Raw genomic sequence first — 11185 nt, 5'->3', positions numbered from 1 at the left:
CTACACCACCATACAGCTACTACAGGGCCAACAGCTGAGGAGGGCCCGCCGTCTCTGTCAACGCCCCATGCACGTAATTAAGTTTTTCACCATTGAGCAATACATGGGAACCTTGCCTAGTTAAATAGATATTAATTAAGGAAAACAGGTAACAGTATCCTAATCATGTTTGATCAGTTTGCAGGTTTTGACATTTCACCTTTTTTTCTGGTGACAGTTCAAGGTGCAAAATACTTTTTTTTTAATAACTGTAAATTAGAAAAGTTATTTAATTTGCACTGTACTATATAGCGGTACATGATCTCTTATCTAAAGAATGGCAGCTGACATTCGATAGCACCTCTGGAATGATACTCAGAGCATCCAAAATTGTCAGTTTCTGCTGTAGATATACAAACAGTTTTTAATCCTCAATCAGTAATTTCAACACTGTCTTTTTTTCTAAAAAGAAAACAAAACAAAACAACTTGAAAATGTTATATTGTCATCAAATCACCATAACTGAAACTGCAAAACCGGAAAACATATTCTTAACAAAAAGAGTATTCTAAATATATTTACATTACCTTTTCTGTTTTGGTTCACTGGCTGGAATTAACATGCAGAGGAAAAACATTTCTTTCTTATGAAATTATTATTACAAACGGTCCGCAGCGCCGTACGACATTTACAGTAGTATAATATACACAGACAGATAGCAACGATGAATAACACATTACATAATATACAAAAATCAAAATAATACAAAGACCAGACATAAACTAGTTAACAAATTGACAAATTATACACTGGGAATAATGCAGATCAGGTTATTATGGGGCAGGGAGTAAGAGTGATGGTAATGTCAAACATGAAGTAGGTCTGGGGTCAAGGAAACAGGGCTAGGGGAGCAACCTAGAGGTACACAGAGTGATGGGATAGCAGAAGCAGAACACAGGGAAACAGGGCCCTGCTCCTAAGAGCTTACATCCTAGAGGGAAGAGGAAGACAAGAAGAGGGCGGCACGGAGTGGGGGAGTGCAGGTGATAGCAGAGGCAAAGGCGCTTTTATTTATCTTTTCAACCAGTAGAACCTCTTCCAATTCACCAATATTAATATCTTAAATAGATTCGGTGTAACCCGTGCTTACCAGTGATTAAAAAGAATTACACTGGATCTACACTTACAAGCAGACAAAAACGTATAGGGAACAGATTGCTTCTGGCAGCTGTCTAGACTTAGCAAATTTTTGGTGAATCTGGACCAATTTGCGAACTATTTCACAAGATGCTGAAAGTTGCCCGAATTTCAAAATTGCTCTGCTCAATTTGCCCATATGTAACTTTTAGCTCTTTGCTGGCAGGATTCAAATAGAATAGCTTAATGATGATATAACAGGAGAGAGAGATATTGTTATCAGGCATCTAATGGATTTTATGAGTTTTAGATCTAAAACACAAGTTGTTTTATACAAAAGCTGCTAGTAACATTCACAAACATATAAGGAAATGATCATTAATGTAGATATTTGTGATAATGCTGGGATGTTGGAGGAAGTTATCACATTAGAGGACACTGCAGACGGACCATTTTTAGCCACTTTTTACAGGACATAACTATTTGCAGATTGTGATAAATGACACCACAAATGGAAACACCTCAAGTCCTCTTAGTACATGGAAAATGTTTCACATATATCTGAGAATTTTATTAGTAGCTCTAAGGTAACTGGAATTTTTGGTTTGCTGGCTTTTTTTTTAACTCTGTGCCCCCAAAGAGAAAGATAGCATCAGCAGCTATGAACAGAGACCACAATGCTCTTCTACCTGTGGTCATTTAGGAGTGGTAACTGTGGAGCATTGTCATGCGACTTCCTGCCGCCCTTACCAGAAATATCACACATTTTATTGATTTGTTACAATGATGCAGGGAGGAAGTGGCAAGTGAGTGAGTACAAAGGGTAACAATAGACACACATGATAGATATTTCCATAGTTTACTAATAGATTATCTACGGAGAATAGACAGGTTAATGCACACCCAACAAGGGCTGGTGACAAATTTGCAGCCAGGGGGGCAAGCACAAAGCACAGGCCCAGGGATGGGCCCATGTTGCAGTATCAGTGGAACATGCTCTAATAGGATAATAATAAATCACAAGAATAATGCACAAAAAAAACATATAATATAATCAAAATCTAGAAAAATATCAGTAACAAAATAATATATCCACTCACATCAGGACACTATGGGGCAGATTCAGTCAGTGCGATGTTCTGTTGGAGATCACCGCAATGTCCAGCTATGCTACGGTTAATACAGTACTGAAATCTTTGATTATATGTGCTTACTCCCCAATGAGGTGCGAGCAAAATTTAACCAGACATCACCCTGGAGTGTCTCTGCAGACTGTACCAGAGGCACAGCGCACAGAACTGAATCTGGCCCTATGACTTTTCCCTAAAATAAATAGAAAAGAGAAGCATACATATATTATTTTTTTATAGAAATCTACAAAACATAACTTTTTTTGCCATTGGACACCAAGCCACACATAGTATATGTGGTACAAAGGTATCACACTAAAGGGTGCCCCTTTGTGTATATTTGTATGTTCTGAGGGCCCTACCTGAACGCTCAGTCACTTCAATGGAAGATGACTCTGTGGCGACACAATTTATTCTGGGCCTGAATTTTAGGTCTGAGGCAGGAGGATCAGCATCTTAGAACCCAAACTCAGATATGCTGGCACTGGCACACCCCAGAGTAAGGCCTTGTACCCGCTGTCATTTGTACATTCATTTTACTAGTAATTTTCATTTTCATGGTCCTATTATGTTGAAATGGACGGAATGGTAGCACTATATAAATAACTGATGATGATGATTATATATATCTATGTGATAATGAAAATGAATTCATTGACCATAGGCATAGTGATTTTATACAGAATGGTGAGGTGACATCTAATAGACACAATAATTTGGAACAAGGTTGCATTATTCCTTATAATACACGTTTTCCTAATGACGCTGCAATGATTAATTCACCAATGATAAACAATGAGAACTGAATGTTCACACAGACTTACCTTCAAGTGATTCCGATTGAACAAGTGTTCGGCACTGCAGGCTGACGTCATCGCTGCGTCTGTGAATAGAAATTTCAAACGGCAATGGGGGTACCCCTTAGGTTAAGAGCTTAAACACTTAACCCGGTATTGCGCTTTAAATTTCTATTGACAGACGCCGCGATGGCGTCAGCCTGCAGTGCCGAACACTTGTTCAATCGGAATCACTTGTCAGCATGGTGCTTTCATCGGAGATGTCCAGCGTCGGGTTGAAGGTAAGTCTGTTTACTTCCCAATCAGTTTTTCATCATTTCTGGGTTTTTTGTAGGGCTTTTCCATGTGGGAATAGTCATAATAGGTAAAGAGTACCCAACCGATTGTAACTATAATTTTTAGCATACTATAAATTAGTAGTAAAATATTAAATCTGGCAAAAATGTGAGTTATCGCAGGATTTAGGTCTTCTCTCTCTTTAATAAAAGCCTCCGTCCAGGAAAAACTAATGGAGGTTATCCCCGGAGGTAGCCTTTGCCCGGGGTCTCCATGCAAACCATGGAGAAGACTATTTATCATGTACAGCGGTGGTACAAATGCTGCCGTGGTACTGCTATCACTAGCACAGGCTCTCCTAAGCAAACAAAAAGTTGTATTATCTAAATAAAGCAATTTTTCCTGTTTTTTTTAAATAAAGTTATTTTTGTTTTATTTTCCATTTTTTCAATTTTTTTGTAATAAATGTATTATTATTTTCTTTATTATTATATCTGGAACTGGACGCATTCCAGATTCCAGTGCACACACGTGAGCAAGGATGTCGGATCTAGCATTTGCAGATTGACCCCAGACTGGCCTGGTGAGCAGCCACAATCCTCTTACTGCTGCCAGACAATGTCTCCGGGGATCTCAATATCGCTCAGCTCCCCCCGTCACATCCTTTTGTTAAATTGGAAGAAGATTTTTTTTTTACAGGAAATCTTCCATATTAATAAATAGGGGCCTGATTCATTAAGGATCTTAACGTGAGAAACTTCTTATTTCAGTCTTCTGGACAAAACCATGCTACAATGCAAGGGGTGCAAATTAGTTTTCTGTTTTGCACATAAGTTAAATACTGACTGTTTTTTCATGTAGCACACAAATACTTGATAGCTTATTTGTACACTGAAATTTAAAGTTGATATGTGTGTGCTACATGAAAAAACAGGCAGTATTTAACTTATGTGCAAAACAGAAAACTAATTTGCACCCCTTGCATTGTAACATGGTTTTGTCCAGGAGACTGAAATAAGAAGTTTCTCAAGTTAAGATCCTTAATGAATCAGGCCCTAGATTCTTATTTTTAATTTGTTGTGTATTTTTAATGATGAAAGATATCTGTCAGACAGCTGTGTTATTTTAGGTGATATTGTGACAGTGAGGTTTCTCATATTCCTGGTATTGTCCTTAAAGTTCACAGTTTAGTGCAAGGTCTTGGTGTGAATGTAGTATATTTTGAATGTGTACTGGGGTTTCCCTGCTGTCAGCTTGTGAGTGAGCGAGTGGGGTGATTAAAGTTGGGTGTGGGAGGACAAACAATGCACAATCACCTTTAAATAATTCCATCTGCTGCTATTTGGAGCCTCTAACTGAGGCTTCACAACACCTACAATGCAAAACCAAGCAACGTCTTAAGTGGTCTGAAAGATACTTTCGTTATGATAAGTTTACAGTATATTTTAATGTAGAACATAGTTCCATCAACAGAAAGTAAAGGCAAAATATATCTTCATTGTTTCTTCTTTATCATTGGAAATAATGTTTTACTCTTATTGGTGTATGTGTTTTGTAAATATTAATATTTGTAGTTTTAAGTAGTGTCTAATACTACAGTATTAATACTCCACAGTACTATAGTCTATTTGCATCGATTAGTTGGAGTTAGCTGATACTCAATAAATCTCCCATAGTGTTTTAGTAAATAGCAGTCAGTAAGGGTTCCATGATTAGTAATGTCACCCAGTGTATGTTGTATCCCATGTGTGCTGAACACTTCAGGAACAGTTATTTAATGGTGAATACTACTGTTCAGGATGTGACCAATTTAGAAGAAACATTTCTTTATATAAAGGAGCAATTGGCATCATCGAGAGCTATAGATAATATGGAGAGGAGCATTCTGCTCACTGAGCAGGCACTAGTTGTGGCCAGTGTAGAAGGGTGGAAGACATACGAGAGCATGATCCTGATGTTGGTAGCTGGGTGACAGTCCAAAGAGTGATTGTAGGGAGGTTAGTCCTGACCTGACACATACCACCAGTAATTCTGCCCAATCAGCTGAATCTGGGCGTCTGATGTGGAGTCCCTAGCTGGACTTTGGACTGTGTAGCTGCACACAGTGCCAGGCAGCAGCTGCAAAGGCAAATGCAATTATGTTATGCATAAAAATAGGAAAAGTGTGCATGATGTAAATACAGTATTACCATTGAATATGTCACTAGTCAGACCCTATCTTGAATATTTGGGGTATAGTTGGGGGCAACTTGCTGTGAGAAGGACATAGAAGAACTCAGAGGACCCAGAGGTCGGCAACATCATTAATAAACCGGATGAAAGGGTTAAATTATAAAGAAATTAGAAAAAATAGATTAGTTTACTTTTTAGGGGAAAATGTGTGATAGAGGTGATCTAATTAAGATGTATAAACGTATTGAGGTCAATACAAAGATCTGTCTGAGCTTTACATAATAATGGTCACACAAGGGGTAATCAACGGCAAATATTATATCTCAGTAGAATTTACTTCACCGTTAAGAACAACAGTTTATTGTTAATTACCTATGTCTAGTCTCCAGAGTGAGATCCCAGACCTCTCTTGGCCAGTTGTCTTAAGACAAATCTAATGGATTATTTGGTGAAACAAGACTAAGGAATATATGTGCTAAACTACGGGTTTGAACAAGTGGAGATGACGCCTATAGCAACCAATCAGATTTTAGCTGTCATTTATTTAGTGCATTCTACAAAATGACAGTTAGAATCTGATTGGTTGCTATAGGCAACATCTCCACTTTTTCAAACTCGCAGTTTAGTAAATATACCCAATAGACACTCCAGCTTGTTCAATATGTTTCCTCTGGCTATAAAGATTACTTTGTTAGGTTCACTGACCATATGATCCAGCAATCTTGCTAATGGTATAAAAATGTTGTAATTATTATTTTAATTTTATTTTTTCATTTATTTTTTAAATACTGTTTATTAGTATCAATATATACAAAAGTAGGTAACACTACAATATACATACAGCAATAGTGATATACATACAGGAGGAGGCAAACATGATCGTAGAAGGTTTATGTTGTAATTATTTTAATGTATCTTTGTGTTGATTTGCACTCTTTTATTTGTTGTATTGTTTATGATTTATGATTTTCTTCATAATAAAATTATAAATAATAGACTTTCTAAAGAGACCACGCTAAGCATTTTGGCCAATATTTTATCTTGCACAATAGTACCACACGTCAATATGGTTGTTGAAATTAAAGTGTCAAAACAAAGTATTGAAACTTTATAATAAAGTGAAGCTATATTACACATTGCATGATTTTTTTTTATTTAAAAACACCTATACTCTATAATAAACATTTATGCATGAAGTCAAACCCCATGCTGCCTGACATTCAGTGCATTACTGTTAAGCATTAAAAGTGAGTTAAACCACCCAGCATCACAAACTATAACGACAACATTTTAGCCAGTAGCACAATTAGAGCACAAAAAGTGCAATAATAAAGCACATCATGTCAGTTATGTGTGCTATGACATCATTGGTCATTTACCTGTGCATGAATTTACCACTCTGTCGTCTTTACAGTGTTTCTGTTACTGTGTGTCTCATAATATAATCATAAATATTCAGTGAAAACAAACAGGCCAGGGCATTGATATGAGCAAAACTGATGAGGTGCATTTTAATTTTTGGTGATACCACAGGCCCATTTTGCACTAGTGCGCACTATTTGCACAGAAGTTCATATGTTTATGTATCAAAAAATGCCAAGATGTCACCATATGTAAAATTTTAAACCACTTGAATGAAGGAGTTGTATAAACCGAAGGTATTTCCTGTTTGATGTGAACTAGGCTCAGTGGTGGAGCAGTTTTGCAGAAATCAACAAGATTTGAGGGTATATTTACAAAACTGCGGGTTTGAAAAAGTGGAGATGCTGCCTATAGCAACCAATCAGATTCTAGCTGTCATTTTGTAGAATGTACTAAATAAATGAAAGCTAGGATCTGATTGGTTGCTATAGGCAACATCTCCACTTTTTCAAACCCGCAGTTTAGTAAATCTAGCTCTTGGTCTTCCAGAGCAAGATTACTAAAATCGGATAAAGTGATGGAGAGTTTTAATCATCAGACTCCAACATCTATAAATGATATCCAACTCACCACTGCTGTTTTATGGAGACATTGCTCCAAATGCAAAGGAAATAATATAAAAAAAGAAAATAGTGCTGTAGAGGACAGTGATTCAAATACTATATAAATGTTTGTATAATATACTTAAACAATGGCAATTACCAAAAATAAGAAATTGTCCGACTTTATATGAAAACTCACAATTTTATTCTAGAATCTCTTATTAAACATTGATTGTTAGCATTTCAATAACTAGCAGCACACACATATATCAGTATGTCACAGCATCAGCAGAGTTATAGGTCTAGTAGTAATTATTTTAAGGGTATGAAATAGATTTTTAGGAACTCTGCCTGGTAGTGGATTAGGACATATCATACCCATAAACAGATGGTTTAATTAGTTAGACCATCAGGGTCCCAAGGTTCCAATACATTGGTGTCCACAAGGACTTTACCACTGTACTGTTGAGGCATTCTTACATGTGTTTATTACATTATATGTACATTGTAGTAGTAATTGGGTTTAATTTCTGTCCACCACAAAGTGGTGGAGAAGATACATTTTATGGGCCACAAAAACACTTGTATTTTATACCATCTCAGAGTAAGTCTCAGCTTATGCTGGACAAATTTTGCACCTATCAGTTGGACTTCAGGGAGGAAGCACATTTTTAGATATAATTTACCCCTCAATGTAATTAAAATCACTGAATACTCAAAATTGTCATGGGTAATACAGACATGCCCCCTTAGTATCATAAATAATATAAATCATATATGAGTCTAAAGTGAGCAGTATGTTGTAGGGAAACTGAAATCCTATATTTAATGAAAGGGGGAGTACTAAAGTGGTTGGATTTCATTGTGACTTTTGTACGACCTCTTCAAATTCTTCTGCGTCCTTGAACACCTTGGAGCACTTTTAGTTTGAGGAGTAGTCTCCTGGGAGCACAGAGTAGGAAAGCAACTTCAAATCCACTGTACAGGCAGATGATCGTGCAAAACTAAAGCCAGAGTCATTTCTATTATGCATCTTGTTTTATAATAATATTACTGTCTTGTGTGTTTTGTCTTGTCAGTTTTGAGTCATAGTGCCACCATTGCTATTGCTTCCCAGAAAGAGGTTAAACCTATGGCCACAAACAGTGACTTATTAGAAGATGAACAAATGAACAGCAGAATAAACACGAGATATAAACCAAGCAAGTGTTTCTATTGAAATAAATTGCTATTTATTTTTTTATTCTATTATTTATTATATCAGTGCAAATAACGATACACATAAACAATAAAGAATAAGAAAATATACATTCAAATGAAGTACATAGCAAATAAACTGAAAAGTAAATTTCAACATTATAAACTATAAAAGCATAAATAGAAAACAATCTTGTCAAGTTTGATATACTGACTGATTTTTTTTTAATAATGTGTAGAGAATGATTAGTTGGGGGTGTCATGGTGGTATAAGGGGAAAATGGGTGGGCAGGGAGGCTGGAACTCCGACTAGATGCTGTTTAACTGTGCATTCGTTAATTTAAGTTGTACTGGGAGTAGGTGAGATATTATACCAAAACCAACGTTTCCTAAGTTTAATGATAAGCCAGAATGGTGTTGTTTAATAATCCTTATAAATACTTCATTGCTGATACAAACCATAAACAACTGAGTATAACAGTCCTAGCTGGAAGGACTGATTTTCTCGAGTCTTTTGCATTTTGAAGTTTACCTGTAATGCATTTATGTATAATGGTCCAATCCAGGGATTTGCTGATATATTTCAAGAGCTTGCTCAACAAAATCACTAAGTGATCTCAAGGAATCTGGATCTCAGTAATTTGTTCAATCAGGTTTAATGTGTTAGAACAGAGTTGGATGATTATTGGACACTCCCACCAAATGTGGAGAAAAGATCCTACGTCATCACAGTTTCATCATAGACCATTTAGAATATATTTTAAATCCATTCTATGTCAATGGATTATTTTGTATCTCTTTATCTGATGATCAACCATTCGTTAAGTCGCTCTCCTGCGCCTCCTCATGCAATTTGTGAGAAACGGTGTCTGTAGTAAAAACTGTGTGGGGTAAAATAGAAATTGTTTCCTTTTGTCCATTGAATATATACATAGGGGCATAGGATCACTAACTGATTGTGATGGATGGATTATAAGGTCAATTCCTTTACCAGTCCAAGGCTATGCAAATTTGGTAACATTTCAAGATTAAAATTTCTCCATGTCGGGGTAAGGGGGAAGAGTAATCTGTCAGTTTTTAAATATTGTTGGTTGGTTTTATCCGAGAGATAGAGTGTGAACTGAAGTGAGGATATTTCATAGGCCATCCTCAGACTTCCTTGGTGACCAAGGGTGAAAGCACAAGCTATCTTTCTGAAGAAAGCCTCCTAAATACCCAGCCATATTTTGGCTTAGAGTGCCAGGATATGTTATGACTTTGCTATACTGCTTGGAAGTAGGTTTGAAATGTAGGGAGGCCTAACCCACCCCCTGGAACCGATTTAGCTAAGTTTCCTTGAGTCAATCTAGTTTTTTTTCTCCCCAAAAACATTTGTTGCAAAGTGTTTGTAAGGAGTCATTTTTGGTGTAGTATATGTATTGGTAGCATCTGAAACAAATGCAACAGTATGGGTAAAATATTAATTAAAATTGTGTTTATTCCGCAAAACCACAAAATATAAAGAAACTCCACTTGACCAAATCTTGATTAATGTTCTTTATAACTGGGTGTAATTTGTCTGTTAAAATTGGGCATAGACTTTGTTTTTTTATCCCCCCTAGATATTGTATGGCTAGGGGAGGCCATAAAAATGTAAATTCAGGTGTAATCCTTTTTGTATTTGGTGTAGGAGTTGAAGCCCTAGAACTTTTGACTTGTTTATTGTATAACCTGATACCGTGGTATATTTATTTAACTTTCCAAAAATATTGGAGAGTGAAATCTAGGCATTAGAAAGGGTTATAGTACATAATTTGTATATAAAGATAGTTGCGGAGAACCTATGTTAATTCCTTTAATGTCTTGATTGTCTCTAATTCTAACTGCATGGTGGGCTGTACATAGGGTGAAAATTGAAGGGATAAGGGAAAAACCTTCCTGGCACTGAACTTGAATGGATTAACCCTCAGAATATTTGTTATGATCATGGAGGAAGGATTAAAATATAATGCTTGAGTGCCAGGAAACTATTTCCCTTGAAACCCATATTCTTTTCTATTTAACATAAAAGGTCAAGATGCATCTAACACTAAGAAAACTGAAGGAAACCTAATTTTGTTAAACTGATAAATAAGGTTTATAGTTCTATTATTAATAGACGCTTCCTAGTGGGGACAAATCCTACCTGATCTGGGTTAATCAAACTAGTCAATAGAGTATTGAGTCTACTAGCCAAAATGTTATCAAACAATTTCAGGTTCGCCTTCGAGAAGGATGTAAGTCTATAGTTGCTGTGGCTCTTAGAGTCTTTTTGTTTGGTTTAGGAATTACTATGAATCTTGAGCGAGTCGTATCAGGGTGGACATGACTTGCAAAATTTTATTACAGACTCAAACTAAATGTGAGAGAGAATTTTTTGTAATAAGCCATAGAGAAACCATCTGGGCGTAACGTCTTCATTGGTTTCTGTGTTTTCAGGGTGGATTTAATCTCTTCTGAGATACCCTGATTAAGCTCCTCAGAAGAGGCTTCACTTAATTTGAGTAACTTACAG

This window comes from Mixophyes fleayi, chromosome 7 (assembly GCF_038048845.1).
Source record: "Mixophyes fleayi isolate aMixFle1 chromosome 7, aMixFle1.hap1, whole genome shotgun sequence".
Taxonomy (NCBI): Eukaryota; Metazoa; Chordata; class Amphibia; order Anura; family Limnodynastidae; genus Mixophyes; species Mixophyes fleayi.
This window is presented reverse-complemented; position numbering follows the sequence as displayed.